Consider the following 25956-nt stretch of genomic DNA (forward strand, 5'->3'; position numbering starts at 1 on the left):
ATTCCTTAACTTTTCTAAAAGGGTTTACTAAATTATCACCATCAAAAAACTCTTTCTTGGGACCCATGGTTTTTATCTAAAAATAGTACTAAAACCACAAAAACTAAGAAAATTGTAGCAAAACGCTTGGAACACAGCCACAAAAGGTTTAAACCACTCATACGAACAACGAACGCCAACTAATGCTGAGCGACCAAGACACGGAGTGCTTTTGTTGACAAAAGTCAAGTGCGTTGGGGCAGATTCTGATGTTTTTGAGCTCCAATGCAAAATTTTCTTGACATTTTGCTTCAAAATCCAGTTATGTTGAGTACTGATGCGGCTGAGTATCGGGGTTCCACTGTAATCATAATGTTTGAATCTGCAGCCATAGCGCCCCCCACCTCATTGAGGGGGTCCATCTTTTTTATTGACCCTTTCCTGGATTTGATGCCCGTCTCCATTCCTGATGATGTGTCTAAAGTAACCATCCTTGCATCTCAGGATTTATTTAATAAATGCTTTGTTTAATACATGGGCCTGTGCTAACATTCTTCGGTGCTAACTCTCCAAGAATTTGTCCATTCTCTGGCACTCTGTGCTGGAGTGGGCATTCTTCAATGGCACCACCTTGCCCATTCAAGTGGGTCAATTCTTGTCCAGTTTTTATCTTTCATTATTTAGAGTTTTCATGCATTTGAGGCAATTGAAAATACCATGGCTTGTGACAAAACAGTAATTTACAAAGTATCAAGGGTTTGTGAGGGAGGGGGAGCAAGGAGGGAGGGGGAAAAATGAGGAGCTGATGCCAGGGGTTTAAGTGGAGAGCAAATGTTTTAAGAATGATGAGGGCAATGAATGTACAAACGTGCTTTACACAATTGATGTATGTGTGGATTGTGATAAGAGTTGTATGTGTCCCTAATAAAATGATTAAAAAAGAAAGAAAATGCCATGGCTTGGCTCGGAGAGCTTAAGTCATCAAAGTGACATTTCTTCTTTTTGTTTTTTTTTTAATGTGCCTATTGGCCATTGAAATATCTTCTTTGATGTAATGCCCTTCACTCATTTTTCATTTAGGTTGTTTTACCTTTTGTTGTTGTTTTTGTTAAGCTGTTGAAATGTTTGATGCATTTTACGTATAAGACTTTTATCAGAAACATAGTTTATAAAAAATCTTACATTTTATAAGCTATTATCTTATGAGGCCTTTGGATGAAGAGAAATATTTAATTTTTATTACATCCTATTTGTCTATTTTGTCTTTTGCTGCCTGTGCTTTAAGATGTTATATCATTAAAAGAACAAAACAAAAGCCGAGCCCACTGCCATGGAGTTGATTCTAATGCACAGAGTTGATTCTGTAGGACAGAGTGGAGCTGCCCCATTCCAGGGAGTTTTCCATGTCTGATTTTGGGGAAATAGGCTGCCATTCTCATTTCTTCCAAGACCCCTCTGGGTGGACTCCAGCTGCTGCCCTCATGGGCCTTGTGGTATGAATAAGCTCTTAAATCTCCAGGCATTTCGACCAGCGACCTTGGAACCTTTGTTCAAGTGCCCAAAACACAATTGCTTGCCTCCCCTGACTTCCCCTTGTGCAGAACCTGAAGGAGAAGAAATGGGTTGCCTGGACTCTGCACTCAGCTCAGTTCCCAGAACTATCCTAGATAGGTGGTACCCTTGCCTAGCAAGACCCCCTACTACATGGTACAAGAAAGAATTGGATAGAGGAGGATCCTGAGGAAAGGGATGCTGCTGGGAGATGAGGAAGCAGGGGGCTTAACTTGAAGGAGGTCAGTGTGCTTTAGGAGGCAGATACACGCAAGAGAGGGTGAGAGTGTGTGAGTCTGCCCTCTGTGTGGTGAAGTTGATGGTCCTACTTGACTAATGAAGGGGACCACTGTCAACAGACCACTCCTCTTACTCCCCCATAACCTTCTCAACATAGGAGCAGGCCACAGGAAATGATGCTGGCAGTTTCTCACTCCCCTGGGTGGAGAGGTCGTGCTCTGGGTCAAACTGCCACATAACTGCCAGCTGCTCTGAACTGGCTCTGTGTTTGATTTGTAGGCTTGTTTCATTTCAGGTACCTCTTTGTGGTCCGTGTGAAGGTCTCATGGAGACTGACATTCTGTTATCATGTCCTAATCTTGGTTGAGAAAGAACCGCATCTTCAAACAAATGCTTGACCTTCTCAAGCTTGCTGTGGGCAAGGACCAATGTACTTTTTCATATGTTTGCAATCTGTCACAGACTGATATTTTTATTTAAACAAAAGAAAAATGAAAAGAAAAACCAATTTTAACCCCCCCTTTTTTTCCTTATTTCACTCGACAAATAACAACATTATCCCATCAAACTTTCATGGATTTTTTTTAATGGAAAGGTGTTTATTTCAAATTAATAAAATTCTGATCATGGAGAATAATAGCAAACATAGCTAATTCATGTCCCTAATAACAGAGATGACTTCCTCTATATAGAATGACATAAGATTGAAAAAGTATGCTATTTGAATATTCAATCTTATGCATGAGAAAAATCCCATTATTATAAAGACTTTTCAACAATTTGTTGAGTGTTTACAATAGTTTCCAAGGCAAAGCTACATTATTTTTATCTTTCACTTGGAACCATTGTTAACAGAATGTGTAATAATTAAGATGGTCTTTAGAATGTAAGTTCTTAAATTTTTTTTATTGGGATTAATACATGTATCAAATCATGCCATAGTTCAATCACGTCCAGTAGACTTGTACATTTGCTACCACAATCAGTGTCCAAACATGTGTGGATTTTTACAAATGCATATTTTGCTTCGCTATGGGCATCTCTTTGCTAATGTGTCACTTCTTGGGCCTGGGTCGTCACTCTGAATAGCACTGGTGCAGAGATTGCAACTGTAGCTCCAAGGGCTACCTCTGCTCACATTTGTGGCCTGCATAGCTATTTAAAAAACCATTTTAAAAATTGGATTTAAAATCCAGAGATTTCACATAAAATTTTAGCTTTTCCAGAAAAGCAAAATGCTTGTGGCAACATAAACTCTGTCCACGATTGACTGGTGTTGCTCGGCAGCTGCCTCCTTATAAACAGCGCACCACTGCGTGGGTTGGTTGGTCAAGAGGGACCCCCCTCCCTCTTGTCTTACCCCTAGACAAGCTCATTGAAGCCACCACAGTGGCTGTGAAAGCCATTTGAATCTGTGTTTCTCTTCGCAGGGTGTTATCTTGAAGTGGACTTTTGGGGTATTTTCCTTTGAAAAGGCCAAAGAAAGTTTGTCCAGGGCCATGTGATTCTGAGACTGAAGGTTGTAGTGTTCATATAAAACATGTGTGTAAATCTGGGAGTCCCAAACCCACTCTCTATAGATGAGTAGATAAGCAAGCAGACAACAACAACAAAAAACAACCAACTGTAACTCATGAGCCTATCTGGATTTATGGTAACCGCAGGTGACACTTCAAATCTAAATGGGTTAAAATCTTTGATGCCTGCTGATGGTACTGTAAGGTAGTCTCGAGAGGCGCCTGAGTTCAAATCCGTCGAATTAGAGCAAACAGGCTTTATTGGGGAGAAAAACCCAGCCTGGGCGAAGTCTCACAGTCCACAATGTCTGGGCCGGGGGAGTTGCACCCCAGGCTTCAGGGGTGGTGCTTATATGGCCAGAGAACATGTGACTGGGCTGCTTTGAGTCCATATAAGGTAAAGTAGTCAGTGTTTGGGAGATACGGGTTATGTCTGGGTTTCTGGAATGTAAGGTGTCTTCCTGGTTTCGGGCCAAATGGGCCATGAACAAAATTGGCCGTGAGTAAAAGAAAGAAAAAAACTTGCAAAGCTGCTGACAGGTTACATAGCCAGCTCTGGACAGCTCCCCAAATGTGTGTGGGAGATTCAAGGCCACTTGCTGCTACTGTGTTAGCCACCTCTGGTCTACTGCTCCGCACGGGTGGGGAAGATTCAAGGTCACTAGCTGCTAGAAGCCGGCCTGGCATTGATCTGGCCATACAGGTACTTTGATGAATAACTACTGATATGTTCATTTATGAAAAATTATTAGTTTTCTACATGTACAATTTTAAAAAAAATTCTCATTGTGAATCGAGTGAAGGTTTACAGAGCAAATCAATTTTCCATTCAATTTGTACCCATTTTGTTGCAGGTCTTTGAACACATGTAACATCTTTTATTGCACTTCCTCCCTGCATTTCCCATTTCCATACCTGTTTTTCCCTATCCCTTCCTGACTTCTGAATTTTGTCCTTGGGCAAATGCTGCCCATGACTAGCTTTATTGTTACTAAGGCCGTCTCCATGTATCTTCTAAAAACCAATATTGGTATATGAGAAGGCGTGGCAATACTGTTGTCTAGCAGAGGTCAGCTTCAGTCTTTCTTGGTGCTTGTATCTCCTAAAAACACTCTTGAAAATTTTCTTTAAAAATGACATTGACATTTGTGCCTCCTAAGTTGAAATTGTTGCAAACAATCTGATGCCCAGGTACAGCACACATCGACTTTGTACATGGCTCATTCAAATGTATCCACTGGGACCCCTAGCCCATAGCTATTGCAAACGCTACATCATTCCTTTGAAAAATAAACGAATACATTTGTCATTCATGCTGGTAGACTTTACATAATTTATTCTCCTTGAATCTATATAACTATTCTTATGATATGTTTTGATAACAAATAAAAATGATAAAAATTCTGCATGATTACGTGGCTGTAAGTAAAAAAAAATGATTGCCAGTATAGACATCAATGAAGTGAGTAGGGTTTTTCTTCCAGTGAGTGTGAATCCGGGGATGACTACAGCCACTACTAGAAGGAGACAGGTTTTCTGTTTCAGATTTTTACACTTCTGTGCATGCACACCACGTGCACACTCTGTTGTGGTATAAAGAGGCAGGCTGCAATAGAAGTAGTTTTTAATAGCAATATTTCCCTTAAATTCTTTGATCTCCTGAATCAGTTGCCAAAGTTCTCCTGGCTTGCCAAAATTCAACTGAGATTAGCGCCTACTTCAATCTTTTGGAAAGCCAAGCATAGAAGACAACGGATTAGCAAGAAGTACTTATTCCAAGTCTATACTATCCTAGGGTCTACTCGATTACATGTATTTATAAAACCTGTTCACTTCTTCCTTCCCTGGCCCTTGGAGATGTTCATGCTGTAAGCAAAGTCTGAGGTATGTACAAGGTATGGGTTTCTTTGGGCTATACTGTAAAGCAGGGGTGTCGAACTGGCAGCCCGTGGGCCACATATAGCCCCCGAGGTAATTTTTGTGGCTCGTGATGCTCTGAAATAAAATGAAGATAGAAAAAATTGTTATGAAGCAAAAAGCGCTTAGGGGCAATCGAGGCAATACCATACATACGATTCCCTCGTTAACCCTTTAACTACTGAAGGCGAGTATACATGTGGCCCAGTGCCTCTCCTGGGGGCCTATGGACGTGTATAAACGTACTGACTCAGTTCCAGAATGTTTGGAAGTGATGTGTCTGCCACTCTCAGTGTCACGTCATGTAAACACACCCCAATAGCAAAAAGGTTAAAGAGAGCACTCTGGGTGGTGCTGTTATGAATCCTACCTGGCGGCAGCGCTAGTTAACATTTTTAGAGGGAAGCCATTACGATTGTGCGTCACGTTTATCAGCTGTCTAACATTTTGTTACTTTGTTATATTTTCTGGTCACAGTATAAGAGGTATGTGAAAACTGGTAGGAGGAAAGCGCTGGCAAGTTTTGGGTAAAAAAGAATTTTAGTTTTATAAATACATAAAATAAATGTTTTAATAAAAGCGATTATATACTGTTTGAATGATCCTATCCATATTCCCAAATCCTCACTTCAAAAGATAAATTCAAACAAAATTTGTAAATGTGATGTGGCCCACGTGAATCTTGCCTGTTGTACCAAATGGCCTGTGTTCTAATTGCGTTTGACACCCTGGCTGTACAGAAAGTGATTACTTTCACATTGAGCACTGTCTCAGATAGGACAGTTCTCATAGGAGTGGAAGACATTGATTCTCAAAAATATCATTTTGGGGGGTACTTTTCAGAAAATCTTTGTGTGTGTAGTTTGACGATGGTTGGTTGCCCTAGTTGGGGTTGGGGGTCGGGGGAGGAGGCGCAGGCTTGTGGTTTTGCAGTAAAAGGGAATTAAGTACCTGGAAGAAAGGTTAGTGCTCAGAACTTCTTCATTATTTTTGAACTTGTAACTCTAGCTAGGACTTATGGCTCATTCTGTGGACATTCCTTGCCAGATCATCAAAAAATTATCAAGGGGATTGCAGGGGCAGTGAATTATTTAATGTGGCTCTCCTAGCCAAAGTCTCTTAACTCCCAACAAACAACCTTTTCTAGAATGGGTCTGGTTCGGGGAAGATTCTGACAAGATTCACTTGTTAGTGAGTGAACAGGATTCCCTGAAATGCCATCCTGCTAGCTGAGCCCTCTGAGAAGCAGGAGGAGGAATCTCTACCAGCAATAGGCAGGAGTGGAGCATGTCTTCTGGACCTGGGATCCCTGTGCAATGCATCCCCTGGATCCCGAAGACACCTATACCATCAGACAGAGCAGCAGAACCAAGAGCCAGAGTGTGGAACAGAGTGAACAGAGTGATGGGGCTTCTCAAACCCTGGAGCCAGGAAAGCAGAGGGCTTTTGTGCTGGAGGCTGCCAGGTGGAATGCGTGCCTCTGGGCACTTGATTGGGGAAGTTGGGCTTGTTGATCTACAGAAGTGAAGCTGAGTGGCGGGCCTGAGGCCGGGGCTTACTGGAGTGGGATACCCTAGGGAGCACCTTGAGGGAGTTGGAGTTGCTGATCCAAGGAGCTTGAGCTGAAAGCCTTCAGGTTGTGGTTTCCAATGGGTGCACTCATTAGCAGATCTAAAAGAACGTAGTTACAGCTCCTGATAAGCAACTCAAGCCTGAGCATTTCTCCCAGGCATTTCACCCCCTTAACTTCCTTAATAAACCCTTTTATTAACCCTATCATGAAATGCGTTCTGTGAGTTCTGTGTAGCCATTGCAATGGATAGCAGAGCTCAGAGAAGTACAGTAGAACTCATTCAGATAACACAGGGATCATTGCAGGAGGATTTGGTGCCTTGTGAAGGTTGTGAACGGTTCCTAACCCCACTGGAACGGAATCAAACCCAAAGCCATGGTGTTGGGTGGAGTCTGACCTATAGTAAGTAAACCGATATGATAGAGTCGCATTGTTCCATGGGGTGTCTGAGGCTATAAATCTTTTTTTTTATTTCTCACCAAATTTTATTGTTGTTGTTTTATTAGTATTTTACAATCTAATATGTATTACATTTAATCAATTTACAACTATATTGTCACATACTATTTTTTAAAACAATTTATTAGGGGTTCATACAACTCTTATCACAGTCCATACATATACATACATCAATTGTGTAAAGCACATCTGTACATTCTTTGCCCTAATCATTTTCTTTTTTTTCCTCCTCTTTTCTTTTTTTACATTTTATTAGGGACTAATACAACTCTTATCACAATCCATACATATACATACATCAACTATAAATCTTTATAGACATAGACCACTACATCTTTTTTGTAAAATGAATCACATGTGTGAACCTCTGATCTGTCCATTAGCAGCCCAATGCTTAACCCATTTGCTAGTGCTGTCGTAACTTGGTCCAGGATGTCCTTAGCATGTTTCTTCATGTTTCACTGGGGTTCTAGGGTGACTAATTTGTGCATGGTTGTGATCTTCGCTACCTGAGCCCACCCTGGACTGATTTAAAGAATAAATCCCATTCCTTCCTAGGTATGGTCAGCTTCACAAACCTTCTATTGTGGCGGTTAAGAAGATGGTGTAAAACTACAAGCAACACCAAGAATTTCTAGGTGAAATATACTTACTCCTCACTTATCAACGATCTCATTATCTGACACATTATACACACAACAGTAGTAAATCTACCCAACTATTTTCTGCATTTAAAAATATATCATTTTATTGGGAGCTCTTACAGATATCATAACATTCATAGTTCACTCACATCAAGCAGGATTGTACAATTGCTACCACAATCAGTTTCAGAACATTTTCTTTCTTCTTGAACTCCTTGATATCAGCTCCCTTTATCCCCTGTCTATTTTCTGCATTGTGAATGAGTCAACAGACATGTGGCAATGGCCGTGGAGTGTCTCCCACCTCCAGGAGGAAGCAAACCGGGCTATGATGCCCTGTGCCCTCGAATGGGGACATCATCCGACTACTCTATGGGGTACTGTATGGGGTAGGTCTTCTCTGTGGCCATAGCCGCTGGGCTAACATGTAGGTGTCACTCAGCCAGCCAGCCAGGGGGGTGGGGATAGGGTCCCCAGCTCCTATATAGCCCCACATTGCTGTGGAGTGGGAAGAGAGGACAAAGAGAGGCTTTAGAGAGGGGGTCCAGGAAAAATGTGTGAGTTTAATGACATCCAAGGGAACCTGAGGCGCTGCCTTGCTGAGGCTGAGTATGGGGCCAGTTGGGTGACTTGTACCCACCAGCCTTCAATCTGCTATATGGGAAAGTTCAAGTCTTTTTTATGGGGGGAATGGGGGTGTGTGTCAGTTACATAATCTCTTGTCAACTTGAGTAAGGGTGGAGTCTGGCATGTCAATCAGGTTGCAGCCTGAGGTTGATGACCTCATTTAGAGGCACGAAGGAGATCAATAGCTCACTGGAGGCCAGACACAGACCTTTGTCCTCCTGCTGACAAGACTCATGGAGTCAAGTTGATGGAGCCAGAGCCCTGGAGCTGGGGGAGCCATGTGGAGACTCCTGTAGTGCCGAGATGCTTCCACTGTCACTGGATCCACAAGATGTTCCACCCACTGGCCCCTGATCTTCCTGAGTTCGATATCATTGCCTGTGTTATGTGAGTCTGAAGAGGAATTTATAGACTGGGGCTAATATCATACTGATGGAATTGATCTGGATTGGGCTGGTGTGTTTTCTTAATATACAATTACTCTTTGATATAAAGCTCTCTCTTACACACATAGGAATGTTTCTTTGGATTTGCTTCTCTGGTCGACCAGGACTAACACAGGGGGCAGAAAGAATGAGTTCAGTGATGCACATGTTCATTTTTGAGGAGTTTCTGGGGCTGTCAAATGATGTATTCATTGGCTCTGTGGATCCGGAACTTAGAAGGAGGACCCGACTGTGGGTGCTGTTGAGTGGGGGCTGATTCATGGTGACCCCACGGAAACAATGCGATGTTGTCTGGTCCTGTGTCATCTTCATCATTGTACAGAGGGTTGTCATTGACAACATTTTTGGAAGTAGGTCAGCAGGCTTTCTTTCCTGGTCTTTGTCTGGAAGCTCCCGAACCAAACCAATCCACCATGAGCGACCCTGCTGGCATGTGACATACTGGCGGTACGGCTTCCAACCGTATAACAACACGCAAGCCACCAGTTTCTTTCCCATGGAGATGGAGATGGACTCTTTTGCAACGGGAGAACTTACTGGGAAATCATGTACAAGAAGCAAAGCAAACTGGATCGTAAAACCCACAGATCAGGTTAAACTGCTCCTGAAAAGGATGAGCCAGCAAAACAGTAGAAGAAAAAGAGTGAAAACTGGAACAAAGGTTTATTTATTCGACAGGGAAGTTCAGGTTAGTTAGAGATTTCCACAGTAGTAAAAGCCTCTGTTTGGGGAGACAAGTAGGGGTGTGTGAGAGACTGCAGGGGTGAGAAGGGCGTAGGTGGCGAGTGGGAGGAGGCAACGATGATTGAGCATAACTTCTTACAGAGGATGCTTGAGATGTGTAGGAGGGACTTTTTTTTAAACAAAGGGGACGACTTCAGCATGTGTAACTGCTGGCGCTGGCAAGAAGCCAGCGGAGAGGGCGAGGTGGAAGAGGTGAAGCAATTGGGACAAATAAGAGATTGAGGTGGCAGGGAATGTCAGAAAGGGTGCGGTGTGGAGGGCAGTAAAATTTCTGATGCATTGAAGGTCTGGCCCCCTTCCTTTTACATATGGCCAAATAATGGGGCTCAGCGCCACATCTGTCTGTCACTGCCTTTACCGTTTGGCTGTCTGTCTGATTTACTTGCTAGCTCGGGATTGTTGCAGGTCATGACACATAGGTAGTTCCACACTTCCACTTCTTGCTCTCGGTGATTATTCGGCATTCGGATTGGATAAAATCTTAGTACTTCCTTATGCAATCAAAAAGTTGGATTTTTTGGAAAACAAAAGGATAGAGCAATAGACTTTATGAGAGAGAGAGAAGAGAGAAGGGGGACAGAGAGGGAAGAAAGAGGGAGAGAGAAAGGGAGAGGGAGGGATAAAAAGAAAGGATGGAGAGAGAGAGGGAGGGAGAGATGAGAATTGAGAGGAGAGAGAGAAACCCGGAGCACAAAGGGGAGCAGTTGTGACCAAGTTTCAGGCCTGGCCCTTCCTCTCTCCAGATGCCTCGCAGCCAAATCAATCAATCAGGGAACAGCCCCGGTGCATCATTAACTGGCTTTCTCGTTCAGCTGAGTTGGTTTGGCTGCATCCAAACATGATTTTAAATTTCTTATTTCCACCGAGAAATTCAAAGACTGACAGTTTATGGATTCAGCCTCCCCAAATTACGTACACACAGTCCCCAATAGTCTGTAGAGATGTTACACACACGGGCTCACAAGAGATGTTCCTTGCGAAATAGAGCCCAATTCTTTAGCCTGGTGTTGGCTTTGTTTTTTGCCAAATGGCTTTAGCAACGCCGGCCCATTGTGTTAGGCGCCTCCTCCCACAGATTGTGGGCTGGGAGTGAATCTGCCACAGTAGGAATGTAGGTAATGATAAAAACTCTACCACCAATCCAAGGACAGTCCAGGGCTCTAATTGAATCAATTCATCAGCCTCTCCCATCAGCACACGCTCCTGAAGACTGCGTACCAGAATAGAAATGGGTATTCAGCAGTAGACAAGCTATGATTTCGTTTGTTAAAGAAAGTTCATGGTTTTCAAACTTGTGGACCAGAATTCCACCCATAAACCAGCTTACAGAAAAGAACCCTGGTGGTGTGGTGCCTAAATGCTTAGTTGCTAACAGAAAAGTCAGCGATTTCAAACTCACCAGTGTCTGGGGAGAAAAGACCCGAGGATATGCTCCTGTAAAGAGGCCCGTCTAGGAAATGCTTTGCAGGGGCCTCTGTGAGTTGGGATCTATTCAATGGCAAGCTACTGCAGTCACAGAAGGCTGGCAGGATGAGCCCCGCCCAGGTAGTTTTATGGGTCAAGTTTTCAGTTGAAGCCTGTGAGAAATTTGCCAAATGAAGAGGAAAACCTTATTCCCTGTCCCAACATGCAGCAGCTTGGAAGTATCCAATTGGCTATTATTGTCTTGGGGGACAGCTCTTCAACTAGTACCCATTTTGGTGAATTATGTTTCCAAATGCCGCTTGTATCTCTCACTTTCTTTCCATTCCTTGGTCTCTAGTTTCCTAACTCTTTCGTCAATCCCTGAAACTGCCCCACCAGCTTCCATTCTTCTCCCACTTCAATCTATGTCAAGAGAACATCTTGTAAATCATTACTTCACCTTGGTCATCTCCCTGTTTAAAATCTCAGCGCCTTGAAATTGCTTCCTGAGTCAAGTTGGGGTTTATATTCTACATCAAACAGACTTTTAGGGTAACTGACACTGGATGACTAGCAACAGCAGCGGACTTCAAAGCCCAGCAGTCACAACGATGGCACAGCAGCACTGGGCCCACTTTCCTGCTATGCATATAATCCTGTGCCCGCTGGGCGGCAACTAAGAACAGCAACAAGTGTGGGAAACAGAACTGGGAAGAGCATGTGTGAGGACACACTCTCAACATTCATGTATTAAACAGTCTGGAAGGCCAAGGCTCCCGTGGAGGAAAGCTTCATGTTCATGGGTTGGAGATGCGTCCCACTCACATTCTCCTAAGTAAAAGTTATTCCCCACAAGGTCTCCTCCCCCCTCCCCCACCATAGTAATGCCAAATTTAAGGTGCTCTTTGCAATACTTTGTCACTGACTATACACTTGGAGGTCAACTACTTGAAGGTTATCTGCCTGAAGGCTTTCAGACATCAAAGGTAATCAGACCCTATTGTATGTCCACCCCTAAGTCAGGCCCACCCCCTTCTGATAAGAATAATGGATTGTTCTGAAGGAGAGCTCAAAGACATCTAAGGCCAAGCCAACTCGGGAATGACCAAGGTTAGGCTGCCATCTTGACTTTAGAGCCTGCCAATCTTGTTGCATAGATGCCTTCCTGTCCCATGTGTGCCCCTAGGGCCTCTCCTTCCTATTGTGTGTACACCCCTAACTGGTCACTCTCCTGTTGTGTGTATGCCTATTATACAACCCCTTCCTGTTCCATATGTGCTTGCTGTGGCCTGCGGTGCCCCAGATTACATAAACCTGTGAGATAACATTTCTCTCTCTCCTTGCTCCCACCTGGTCCTGAATTCATGACTGAGATGTAAGGCCTTGCATGCTTTATCTTGTCTGATGGCTCTGTAATTTACCCTTCAATTACACAACTGCCCCTTGGACCCATTCGGTTGTGGGGGGCTGGACCCCCACAAACAAGGAAACCAGGTGCTGAAAAGTGACATAAACTGGCAGTGGGGCTGGGTTCCTTATCAAAAGTGTACAGTAAGACATTTAAAACACTGGAAATCAATCTATCTATCTATCTATCTATCTATCTATCTATCTATCTATCCTAGTTCAAACAAAGGTTATCCAGGGCCTGATATTTGTACAACTTGGGAGCCCACTTCCAGCAAAAATAATAGGAAGTGTTTGCATTAAAAGTTAGATACTCTACAGATAGCCTCTGGGTCACGGCTGAGATACCTAAATGTGTCTGAAGTCAGGTGTGTAGGCAAGTCAGAGTAGGTTTTTATTTAGTCTGCCTTTAGTGTGACATGCCCAAAGCCTCTTCAATGAAAGGCCCTAGTCGCTGCAAGTGAAGGTAAATGTGATGAAGAAATTATTTTTCAATAGTTTTAAACGTGCGTAACATGGAAGGGTGACTATGAGTTAATTCTTAAACGAAATGTTCACACAGGAACAAGCTGCAGTGTAAATGAGCAAAGTAAGTACAATATTAAACACACACACACACACACACACACTGCCATTGAGCTGATTCTGATTCATCGCTCCCCATAGAACAGTGTAGAATAGACATTGTGGGTTTCTGAGATTGTAATTCTATACAGGGGTAGAACGTCTCATCTTTTTCTCACAGAGTGGCTAGTGGTTTCAAACTGCTAAACTTCCAGTTAGCAGGTAGCTGTATTATATACTGTGCCCCAGGGCTCATTAAGTACGGTCTTGTGCTTATTTACTAATCTGTAGTGAACAATTTCAGAGTGTTCCACCACATCTAAGATTCTGTTTTTAGATCTGGCTGGTGTCTCCTCACCCAATTTCATAATATCTATAGAGCCAAGTTCTGTCTTAAAATTTACAATCCCACGGAAGTTGCTTTTGGAGCTAGCGTGCGGCTCAGCGTGGTCTCTCAGAGCGTTCATGATGACGTACCGCGGCCAAGGCCAGAAAGTACAGAAGGTGATGGTGCAGCCCATCAACCTCGTCTTCAGATACTTGCAAAATAGATCCCGGATTCAGGTGTGGCTTTATGAGCAAGTGAATATGTGGAGAGAGGGCTTTGATGAGTCATGAACCTTGAATCAGATGATGCAGAAGAGATTCATTCTAAAACAAAGTCAGGAAAACACCTGGGACGGATCATGCTGAAAGGAGGTCACATTACCCTGCTACAATGTGTTCAACTAGAACTGATCGTTGAAGCGAGAAGCTGAGGGCAAGAGCTTCCCTAGCCCCCCCTTTTTAAAGTGTTCTTTGTTATGGATATAGTTCAAAAACATGGCTCATATTGTTCTCATTACCCTTAGGTTCTCACTCAACAACAATAAATGGCCTCTGTGGGATTGTTTAAAAAAAAATTTACAATCCCTGTCAGAAATGGAGAATCCAGTAAACAAGGTAAGCATGGGTTTGCTTGTGTCTCCTAATCTATTGTGAACCATGTCTCCTAGACTTCAATGTGAAACTTCACTATAGAGTAGTAAGCACAAACAAGGTTGTGCATACCTTATTTATTGAGTAATCTGCCCCTGATTGCCTGTGTAGACTCGAAGAGGTCAGTGCCAGTGTGGGGGGGTGGGGCGTCCTAGAACTTTACCCTCATTAGCTTCATCGTATTCAAGAAACTTTCTGAAAAATTATGAAAACATGGATTTAAAAAGTAGTAGAATTTGCCAACCTTTTGAAGGCCCGTTGTATCTGCTTCTGGATCAAATAATCATGGAGCTGGTAACCGAGTTTGTCTTTAATTCCACAAGTGGATCAAAGTCATACATTCACACGGTATTAACTCAAAGAGAATTGAAGTGGCTAGGGTAACAGGTGACACTCTCTGTTCCTCAATTCCTCATCCTTAGTTCTAGCCTCAAAGACAAGTTGTTTCATCCAAGTTCAATATGTATTGTGTGACATAAGCTGATGGTTTATTTTATGGTGTGTTCTAATGCTTGGTAGTTCATCTTACTGGTTTTATTTCTTCCCCAAGTCTAGAGTATTAGCCTAAGAAAGGACTAATAATAATCTCATTCCAATGCTGCCCTCTTCCTGCTAACTTTTCTGCTATTCTTTCTGCTAACAAGTATCTTTGCATATAGCATGATCCCCGTCTCTTCTTTTTCTCTGCATTGCCAAGGTCTTGAAAACCCAGATCCATTTGTCCCTCACCCATGAATCTCCTGTGTCCCAGTGCACATGGCTATCACTCTCAGGGCGCTTCTCACTTGACTTCCGCAGCATGCAATCGAGCACTCAACATTGAAGTTCACTGCTTGGTTTTGAGCCCGGCCTTTGCTTCCTCCCTGGACCTAGTCACTGTATTGCTTGCAAACTTGGTTCTCAGTAAATGTTGCTCATTCCACTTTCTGGTTGTGTAAGGGTTCTGCGTCTTACCCACCTCACTAGAGTAGAAATTTCATCTACTTTTTAATTTTCTCATGGTGTTAAATACAAATGAGGAACTAAATAATATGTGTTGTTGAATAATTCTGACAGTTTGTTTTATCCACCCTCTATTTAATAGTCTTTCCATGAAAATCCACTTGCGTTTACCGGAAGAGCGCAGACAACAGCTGCCGAGGCCCTGTGTAGTGCTGCCTCTGGGTTGCAAAAGTACAGCAGTATTTATTTTCCCTGCTTCTTCTTTGTCCATTCCCGAAGCTTCCAACGATATTGTTAAGTGGAACTTCGAAACTACTCTTCTTTTTAAAAAAAAAACAAACGTTTTATTAGGGGCTCATCCAACTCTTATCACAATCCATACATACATCAATTGTGTAAAGCACATCTGCACATTCTTTGCCCTCATCATTTTCAAAGCATTTGCTCTCCACTTAAGCCCTTTGCATCAAGTCCTCTTTTTCCCCTCCGTCCCTGCTCCCCCCTCCCTTATGAGCCCTTGATAATTTAAAAAATATTTTTTGTCATATCTTGCCCTGTCCGACGTCGCCCTTCCCCCACTTTTCTGTTGTCCGTCCCCCAGGGAGGAGGTCTCATGTAGATCCTTGTAATCAGTTCCCTCTTTCCAACCCACTCTTCCTCTACCCTCCCCCATATCACCACTCATACCCCTGGTCCTGAAGGTATCATCCGCCCTGGATTCCCTGTGTTTCCAGTTCCTATCTGTACCAGTGTACATCCTCTGCTCTAGCCAGACTTGCAAGGTATTATTCGGATCATGATAGCTGGGGGAGGAGGGGGAGGAAGCATTTAGGAACTAGAGGAAAGTTATATTTTTCATTGGTGCTATATCGCACCTTGACTGGCTCGTTTCCTCCCCTAGATCCTCTGCAAGGGGATCTCCAGTGGCTGACAAATGGGCTTTGGGTCTCCACTCTGCACTTCCCCCTTCATTCACTATGGTAGGATATTTTTGTTTTGATGATGCCTTATACCTGATCCCTTTCACACCTCGTGATCGCACAGGCTGGTGTGCTTCTTCCATGTGGGCTTTGTTGCTTCTGAGCTAGATGGCTGCTTGTTTATCTTCAAGCCTTTAAGACCCCAGATGCTATACTTTTTGATAGCCGGGTACCATCAGCTTTCTTCACCACATTTGCTTAATCACCCGCTTTGTCTTCAGCAGTTGTGTCGGGGTGGGGAGGGATGAGCATCATAGAACGCCAATTTAATAGAAGAAAGTATTCTTGCATCAAGGGAGTACTTGAGTGGAGGTCCAATGTCCTTCTGCTACCTTAACACTAAACCTATAAATATAGGCACAAAGGTCTATTTCCCCATCCTCATTATAAATATATTTGCATATGTACATGTCTTTATCTACACCTCTATAAATGCCCTTTGGCTCCCAGCTCTTTCCTCTATTTCCCTTGACTTTCCTCCTGTCCCACTATCATGCTCTGTCCCCACCTGGGTTTCAGCACTACCTCTTCATTACATTACTCTTGATCAGGCCCTACCAGGTCTCCCACACCCACCTCACCACCAATTTGGATCACTTGTTATTCCCTTGTCCTTGGGTTTGTTAACACCACTTCCTTTCCCCCATCTCCCCCTATCCCATTTCCACCAGGAACTGTTGGTCCCGTTGTTTTTCCTCAAGATTATTCATCCAGCCTATCTTATTTAGACAGACCTGCGGTGATAACATGCACAAAAACAAGACAGAGCAAAACCAAGCAACAATATACAACAAAACAACAACAACAAACCACTGACAAAGAACAAAACAAAACACAAGAAAGAAAAGCTTGTAGTTAGTTCAAGGATCATTTGTTGGCCTTTAGGAGTGTTTTCTAGTCCAGCCTGTTGGGGCACCATGCCCTGGCCCCAAAGTCCACCTTCAGCATTCCCTGGGGACCTTGCTGCTCCATTCCCTTGCTGTTTCGCTGCACTCCCCCAGTGCTTGGCCTCGGTGTGGCGAGGTCAGGTCGGGCGCAATTCCCACACTGTGTTTCCAGTGCTGTTCCCCGCAGGGCCATGGGTCAGTGAGGGGCGTCATGTCTCATAGTGGGGCTGGCCATGTGGTCCTCTCTGTGGACTGGCTGCTCTAATTGGGGTCATCCTCCTCAAGGCCTGGCGTGAAGCTATTCTTTAAGGTAATATTTGTGGGCAGAGAAAAAGAAGGTTACTCTAAAATATTTTTGTTCAAAAAAGGAATCATCCATTAATACATTTTCAAATTCGTAAATGTAGTTTACTAAACTTCTGAATTCAGTTTATAAATCTTGATTTTTCTATTTATAAATCTAGCTGATTTTACCAACCGCTCGAAGGAGGCCTTTGACTAATGCTGGGTCCCCTTACAAACTTACCTGAACAGCTTGAGACCCTTGAAATTTCATTTTTAATGACGTATCCTCCATTTTTCTCTTAAGGACTATGGCTATTTGTCTTAATTTATTAAAAAAATAAACTTATAGGTATAGGAGTACTGTGATCTCCCAGGCATTTCAGTATTTTTATCATCTAGACTTTAAAATAGTAACTCTATTATATATTGATGTTAGAATAACAAGGCTAAACTATTATTCCGTAAAGCCAGTTTTCCTTTTATATATTTTAGATACCAAATATGTATGTATTCTTAAATGCAAATGGTTAACACTATAGGTTTGATTTTATTAGACATTTATAAGCTTTTTTCTTAAAGGTTGCTGAGATCCAAAAGGTGTTTCTCCTTAAGAAAATATATGCTACCCTAATGAAATTTGGGGGTTGCCTTCTCACTTGATTTTGGATGTCGCCTGTTAAGGCTGCTTCATGCCTGGAAATATCTTTGGCTTAGTGCTCACAATGCCTAAGCACATTCTGCTACCAGAGGTGAGTTGGGTTTGGGTTTATCTTATGAATCCTGGAAGTGAGAACTATAGAAAAACCAGTGATCATTGTTCTTGCTCTCTGTGGTAGAGCATGAAGACTAATGGTGGACCAGAGTGGGATCCCAACAAAACTGTGCATGATTATGGAAAGCCTACAAAAGGGCATTTAATCTCATCTCTGAAACTGCTTTAGCAGTCAAGAAAGGGGTCTGTGTCCTCCAGGGTAATTGCCATAGAATGGAATCCATGCCCGCCTTGCTTAGAGCAATAGCCTCAGTAGTCAGAACACACTGAAGGCCAATAACAACTACGAGTTAGATGAGTGAATGGATAGGTGTGTGCCTATTAGGGTGGACAAGTCAGGTGGGCTCTTGTTCACACACAGGACAAGTATGTGTAGGGGAAGGTTCAACTAGATGTCATGTGACGTGGACTTAGAGCCAAATGGAGTGTATGTTTCTGAAGCAGAGCATAAGCTGATTCACTTAGAAAAAACAAGCCAGCAAACAAACAAACAAAGTCACGGTACTGTAATAGCAATAACAACAACAATGAAGTAGAAACCGTAGACTCTGACGGTAAAATGCAAGAAGACGCAGTCAGGTGCTCTAGATATGAGGAGCACAATATGCACCCCACAGTTAGCAAGCATTCCCTGCCTGGGTCTGCTCAGTCACTGAATGTCTGTTGTAGGCACAGATGCATGTCAGCGATGGCTCCAAAACAATGCAATCAGACAGGCAAGCAGGAGCCTCCCGTCTTGCCTTTGCCACTGAGACAGCAGGTTTTTTCAGTCTAGTTTTTCTTCCTAGACATTCTTAGATCCCCCGCCAGATAACACTGCAGTCTGGAACTGAGCTGGCTCTGGGGATTCCTCCTTACCCGGCATTTTCTTATTGTTTAGTGATGGAGGAAAACAACCCAACTAAGAGCAAGCATATCAAGTTTGTTGCATGTTTACTTTGTTCAAGTAAACAAGGATGTACTTGAATTCTGCGGGAATTGTGTGACCAGGTGTGTGTGTGTGTGTGTGTGTGTGTGTGTGTGTGCAGGGGAGGCAGGCCTTAAAAGGCATTTCTGAAGAGGAAGTAGGAGTTGGATAGCTGCTAAATGATGAACCATGAGGTCTTCCTCAGAAAGACGTTGATACTTTAGTTAGGGGCTGGATCTCAGGAGCCTGTACAGCGGTTCTCAACCTGTGGGTCACGACCCCTTGAGGGGGGGGTTGAATAACCCTTTCGCAGGGGGGTTGCCTGATTCAGAGCTGTAGCCAAATTACAGTTAAGAAATTTCAATGGAGATAATGTTATGGTTGGGGGGTCACCGCAACACGAGGAACTGTATGAAAGGGTCACCGCATTAGGAAGGTTGAGAACCACTGCTGTAGAAGAATTGAATGATTGGGGCCGTGGAAGGTACAGAGGCGATTGCTGGGGACCAGAGAATTTGCTCTGGTTAATCGGTGTTCATTTTTAATGCCCAGGGAATGGACATTAAAAAGCAAAAGCCCTGGGCAGTAAACAATATTCATGATCGAATAAACAAGTACGGTTTGAATACAGGCAGTATGCAAGGGTAGTGCACATGATTTAAGCTCTTGGCTGCTAACCTACACATTGTCAGTTCCAGTTCACTCAGAGGTACTTGGGGGGGCGGGACAAAGGTCTGGCAATTTCTGCCCCCCCCCACTAATTATCAGACCTGGAAAGCCCCATGGAGCACAGTTCTACTCTGAAACACATAAGGTCACAATGCGTTGATGCTGACTTGAGGGTACCTGTGTCTTTGGTGTGTCCATGGCCCTGGAACATGCCTGTGTCCCCCCGCCCCATTACCGTATGTGTTCATAGTTGCTTTTGAATGTCTGTATTTTCGGTCACTTCTACCAACGGGGCCACAGAGAGTCAAAAGCTCAGTCGACCTTGAAAACAGAAGGCATCCATGGCTTCTTTCCATTATTATGTTCATTCTTTTGATTCTAATTTTCACATTTTCATTCTTATACGTGAAATCGCAAGCACTCCGACACAGGAGCTGTGACATTCCCCACAGCTCTGCACAATTCACCACCATGGTTTCTTTCCCGGGGTGACGTCATGAGGTACGCAGGATGAGAAAACAATATTTAATTTGTTCTAGAAGGGTGCCGTGGGAATGAAAATATTCTCCTTTCCCCGTGAGGTTTCAACACAACAACCAACACCACCAACAACAAAAAGGGCAGGAGCGATGCTGCACACCGAACAAGCCCACACGCCACAGCCTAATTAAATCATTTCCAGCTAATGAATATAAGCAACACACTAAACTGGCATAGCAGTGAGTCAGGGAGTGAGTCCAGTGGAAGCGACCGTGGAGCTGGCGCCGCCTTGCTGGGACACGCAGAGCCTTTGTGCTCATTGGGACAACGCCCTGTTAGCACTGCAGCCCAGGTTGTGTGGCCCTGAGAAGGTGGCAGGAGCTGGCAGCTTCCCAAAGCCTGGCCACCTCCCACCCACCTTCACCTTTTACCTAGCAAAAGCAAGGTCATCGGCAGCCAGAACACAGTCTCAGTAAGTGACACCCTCTTTTCCCCCCAGGGCTGGGCTCAGCTGTGGCCTTGGGCAATGGGGCGGGGTTTCCCCCCCCTCTGGCCTGGAGTTGGTGGTACTAGGTTCTTTGATCTTCCTAGTGGTGTGTGGATAAAGTTCATAGTGTTTTTCTGTGTTGCTTGGACATGAGATCAAAGACGAGCCGTTCTCTGTCTCAAGATGAGGAGCGATGATGGGAACCTTTGGCGAACAGGTTTTTCGCTTTTACTATCTTGTTTGAAAATGAAGTTCACAACAAGGACAAGCGGTTCATTTTACAGTGGAAAAAGCAATGTTTTTTTAAAATCGTGTTATTAGAGGCTCATACAACTGTTATCACAATCCATACATACATCAATTATAAAGCACATTTGTACATTCATTGCCCTCATCATTCTCAAAAGATTTGCTCTCCACCTAAGCCCCTGGCACCAGCTCCTCATTTTTTCCCCTCCCTCCCCTCTCCCTCCTCCCTAAAAGCAATGCTTTTGATTATGATTCTGGTCTTGTAAGGTGCGCCTGGTCAGTTGTGATGCACAGCGACCCTTCGTACAACAGCACCCAGCGTTGCCCAGTGCTTCACTATCCTCCCAAGGACTGCTGGGCCGAGCCCATTGTTGCAGCCAGCGCACCAGCCCACCTCTTCCAGACCGGTCTCTCTTTCCACGACCCTCAGTTAGATCTCTCAGGAGCTAGACTTATACCTCGGTCCTTGGCTCTGCACCGAGAAAGAATTCACGCCGAAGTTTGGCTCGTGATCCAAGTGAGTTTTATGAGAGTTAGAAGAAGTTTCAGGTTTACACGGCACCCATAGGACTCCTCCCGACCATGCAGCCTGGCGGAAGCTGCTCAGCGTCACGCTGACAAAGTCTCTCTCTCACTCCTTCCTCTCGACTCTAGGTTCCTGCCTTTTCAAGGAGTCCACGGGGAGATGTGGTGGATGACCCTTGATCGACCCCATTGGCTGAATTGAAGTCACATGGCCTAGGGGGGCCAATCCAGGTGGCCTAGGTGGGCCAATCCAGGTTTAGCGTCCACCCATGCCTACCAGCGGCGGGAAACCTGAACCTCTGAGCATGTGCAGTGCGCCACTCCTTGTTCCTGTGTTTGGCTCTCTGGGCATGCATTAATGGCCATTCCCCAGCTCTATGCCAGCCTACCTAACACCTCTACTTCACATGCCCCGTTGGCGTGCTCACACATACAGAGAGACATATAGATTCCAACAAACTTGTGGAAACATTTTATTGTCTTTCAATACCATTTTTTGCATGAACTTTCCTGTGTACACACACACACACACACACGCACACTTTCCACTGCTCACTGGCAAGCTCAGTTTCCCCACCTGTAAAATGAGTGTAATATTGCAGATCCCATGAGTTCATGTATGAAAAGTGCCTGTAGGGTGTTTTGGGCTAGGGGAAGATCAAGTCCCATTTCTGTGATGCGTGTACTCCCTTGACGGATGTCCCTTGCTTTCTAGATGCCTCTAGGGAATTCCCAGCTTGTCACGTAGGCAGGAAAGGCCCCTCCTGCTGTGTGGGTTGCAGGAGTGTGGGAAGATCGCTCTACTGGTCACTCTGACAGAGAGGGCTAGGGGGAGCCCCTCTTCCCCCCTCAAATACTGATAGAAAAGCAAGAAAATATGGGGAAGGACTTTCTAGGCAATGTGGCTTAGGGATTGAAGGGAGCAGAGAACAACTTCATGCTTGCAGTCAGTTTTGTGCCTCTGGAGGTGGGGCGCTGTTCTACTTTGAGCGCGTGCATGTTATCCGGTCAGACCCCTTCTCCTGTGCCTCTCCCCGCCAGGCTCATAAAATCAGAACTATCAGCCATGCCCTTTGTTCTTATTCCTGTAAATCTCCTCTTCTTATCTGCGCTAGCTCTCAATTTCTGAGTGCAGAACCTGCCAATAATGTTGAATCAACTCTTATTTCCAGCTAAAGGCAATCTGAGCAAACCAGCCTCAGGTCTTGTATGCGAAGCACAATCCTCACCCTTGGGGAGCTTGCTGCTTCAAGGGTAGAAGTGACCATGTTGGTCCTGGTGTTATGGAGAAGAAGGCCTACCTTTGCTGGCCTGTGGCCACAGGGCTTTCAAGATGGATAGTTCATCCAAATTTCCCAATGCATTGCTATTGAGTTGATTGCAAACCTCAGGGTCTTAATAGAAGAGCCCCATCGGGTGTCCAGGCTGTTTTCTTTATGAAAGCTGATTGCCACACCTTTCTCCCAAAGGGCAGCTGGGGGACTCAAGCTGCCCACTTTCGGGTTAGCAGTCAAGCAGTCAAGTGCTTAACCAATGTGCCACCGGGGCGCTCTCTCCCGTAGTTGGTAGTTGGATCTAAAGTGTTCGTGCATCCATAAGTTACCTATGGGCCAGACACACAAATATAGATGTCATTGGCATATGTTTCATAATTGAATCCAAGGGAGAGGATGAGACTGCCTGGGGAGAAAATAGCAGTGGTTTTCTGGTTGGCTGCATCGACGAAACCTTTGGGGAATCTTTTAAAATATACTATGCTCATACCCTACCTCCAGAGATTCTGATTTAAAAATAGGTTTTAAGAGGCAGTCTGGGCATCAGAGCTTTTAAAGGCTCTTTGGGCGTTCTTAATGTGCAGACAATGTAAACATCACTGCTCTCCTTTCCTCCCTTCTACCTTCAGCCCCCCACCCCCCATCTTTCCTCTCCTCTCTTCCCCTTCTCCCCACTCCCCTCCCCTTCTTCTCACCCCTTCTATGTTCCTTCTATATCACTGGGGAATAAAGAAGACCTCAATTTCAAACAGATTTTATAGAGGCTCTTTCATTAAGCCTTAAACAGGCCAAAGAATCATCCCGATGAGGAGAGAAGCCATCAGCATGAGGCCAAGGGGAAGTCCAACGAATTCATGGTCATGGGACTCATGCTGTCCATAGATGAAGGACAACACAGGAAAGCATTTCCGCATCATGTTTGGTGGCAAGTAAATTCCTCACTTTGACACACAAGACTGTGAGTGGGAGGGCCCTGACTGGGGTCCTAACCAATTGCAGATGGAAATGTTGACAAGACTGAGTATGGGGTTTGGACTACCTGGCTACGGGGTGATTGGGGTGTCACCCGTGACTATGCACTCCTGAGTGGCTATCACCTACATCCCAGCTTTTACTGAACATTTAAATAAAACCACTTCTGTTGTGGTTGCAGAGAACACGCATGGCAAAACATATACCAAACCAGAAGTTTCTACGTGTACAATTCTCTGACCTTGATGATGTTAATCCAGTTCCCTCCTTCTCACCCTCCTTCTCTGAGTTGTTCTCTGTCCATTTAACACAAAGGCACTGCTCCCTTCATTTGCTATTTAATACCACAATATTAAAAAATCGTTTTATTGGGGGCTCTTCCAACTCTGATCACAATCCATCCATTGTGTCAAGCACATTTGTACACATGTTGCCGTCATCATTTCCAAAACATTTCCTTTCTACTTGAGCCCTTGGTATCAGCTTTTCATTTTACCCCCTCCTTCCCCCTCCCTCACGAACCCTGGATAATTTATAAATTATTATTTCTTCATGTCTTACACTGACTGATGTCTCTCTTCACCCACTTTTCTGTTGTCTGTCCCCCTGGCAAGGGGTTATATGTAGATCACTGTGATCAGTTCCCCCTTTCTCTCCCTACCTTCCCCTAACCCTCCTGGTATCACTACTTCAATAATGGGTCCTAAGGGGCTTATCGGTCCTGGATTCCAGTGTTTCCAGCTCTTATCTGTACCTGTGTACATGTTCTGGTCTAGCCGGGTTTGTAAGGTAGAATTTGGGTTGTGATAGTGGGGGCGGGTGGGGGGGGGAGGAAGCACTAAAGAACTAGAGGAAAATTGTTTTTCCTCGAGATGTTTTGTTGTCAATTTATCCTCTATAGTTTGTTTGTAAAAAGAGCACACATTCAAGGCACACATGCTTTACGAAGTTTTTGAAAATGAGTTGTATTGGTCTCTCATTCACATATCATACAATCCATGGTTTCAATATACAGAAAAGAATTATACAATCACCACACAATCAATTGAACAACATCTCTTCATTCTTGTACCCATTCTTGTTCGCTTCTGGTTAGCCACCAACCTCCTCTGCCATAACCCTAAGAAATTATTACTCTCTTTACTATCTCTATGCACTACCTATACTGGATTTTATAGAAAGAAATCATACAAAATCCCCAACAACAGCAAAATAGAATCCAAAAAAGCTTCAAAAGAAAGCGTATAACAGAAACTAGGGGGTGGGGGGAAAGTGCCAAGAGGGAAAACAAATGATGATATGTGATTTTTACCTAACTATAGCTGCTTGGAAAAATATGGATAGAGTGTTGCTTAGAGGGAAGATGGTGCGACCTCATCTGACATCCTTTGGACATGTCAGGAGAGACCAGGCAGAGAAGGTCATCATGCTCGGTACATTCGAGGGACAGTGACAAAGAGGAGGCCTTCAGTGAGATGAATGGACCCGGCGACGTCAACAATCGGCACCAGCACACTTGTGAAGAAGGTGCAGGACTGGTGTTTTGATCTGTTGGGCACTATGGGTCACTATGGGTCAGAGCCGACTATGATATTCAACAACGTTATCTTGCAGTAATCCACTTTCCAATGCATTCTGTCTGAGGGAAAGATTATTCACATCGAAAAAAAAAAAGCTTATTCACATCGCTTGTCAATGGTCCAGTGTAATTTAACGGAGGCTTTTAGATGGGACGTCATCGTTGGGCACATCATTAAGGACACACTAGGCAAGTTTCCTGAGTCTCTGCCTAAGCCTGAAGGCCACACTATTCTTTCCTGGGCCCCTGAAAGTTGTAGTCTACTTTCAAACACAATCTGTCTGAGGACAGAACTTTCACATGGTTAATTAACAGTCAGAATGGACTTCCATGACCATGACCTCTAAATTTAAGTCAAGGCTCAAAATTGAGTTAAGGTTCGTACTGAAACAGTATCCTTCCACAAACCACATACTGTAGAACCTGAAGTTCTAATAGTTCTTACACTCTGCTCCGGTGTGTCCCAGCTAGGACCTGCCAATCGGAAGCAGCTGGACAGATTTTGAAACTACAAAAGTCCGTGCTTGATCCTAGAGCACTGAAATAGACAAACTGGGGGTAAACTCTAGGCATCAGTGTTTTGAAGCCTGGATAATATTTGAACAGCCCTAGGTGGGAATATGATTTCAAAGCCCTGGAACTTGTGGATTTCAGATGGAGATTGTTAGCAAAGCAGACAGGCCGATCAGCAGAGACGCTGGTGTAAGACTGCTGCATTGGGCATTTGGAGTCAGGGTACCTGCAATAATCCCATGTGGAGGAGAATCATGATTGTGGTCATTCTTGTTTTGTCCCTGGTTTTAAAGAGAATAAAATAGTTCCAGTATTTTTTCTGACATGCTAATGAAATTACCTTCTGTTTTTACAATGAGCTTTTTTTGGGTTGTTTTTGTTGAAT

At 44.1% G+C, this 25956-nt stretch overlaps 1 pseudogene; it reads left to right on the forward strand.

The window, feature by feature from the left end:
* The first annotated feature begins 13540 nt into the window (after positions 1–13540).
* Positions 13541–13830, forward strand: LOC142454652 (small nuclear ribonucleoprotein E-like; annotated as a pseudogene).
* The last annotated feature ends 12126 nt before the right edge of the window (positions 13831–25956 follow it).

The sequence above is a fragment of the Tenrec ecaudatus genome, chromosome 8 (assembly GCF_050624435.1).
Source record: "Tenrec ecaudatus isolate mTenEca1 chromosome 8, mTenEca1.hap1, whole genome shotgun sequence".
Classification (NCBI taxonomy): Eukaryota; Metazoa; Chordata; class Mammalia; order Afrosoricida; family Tenrecidae; genus Tenrec; species Tenrec ecaudatus.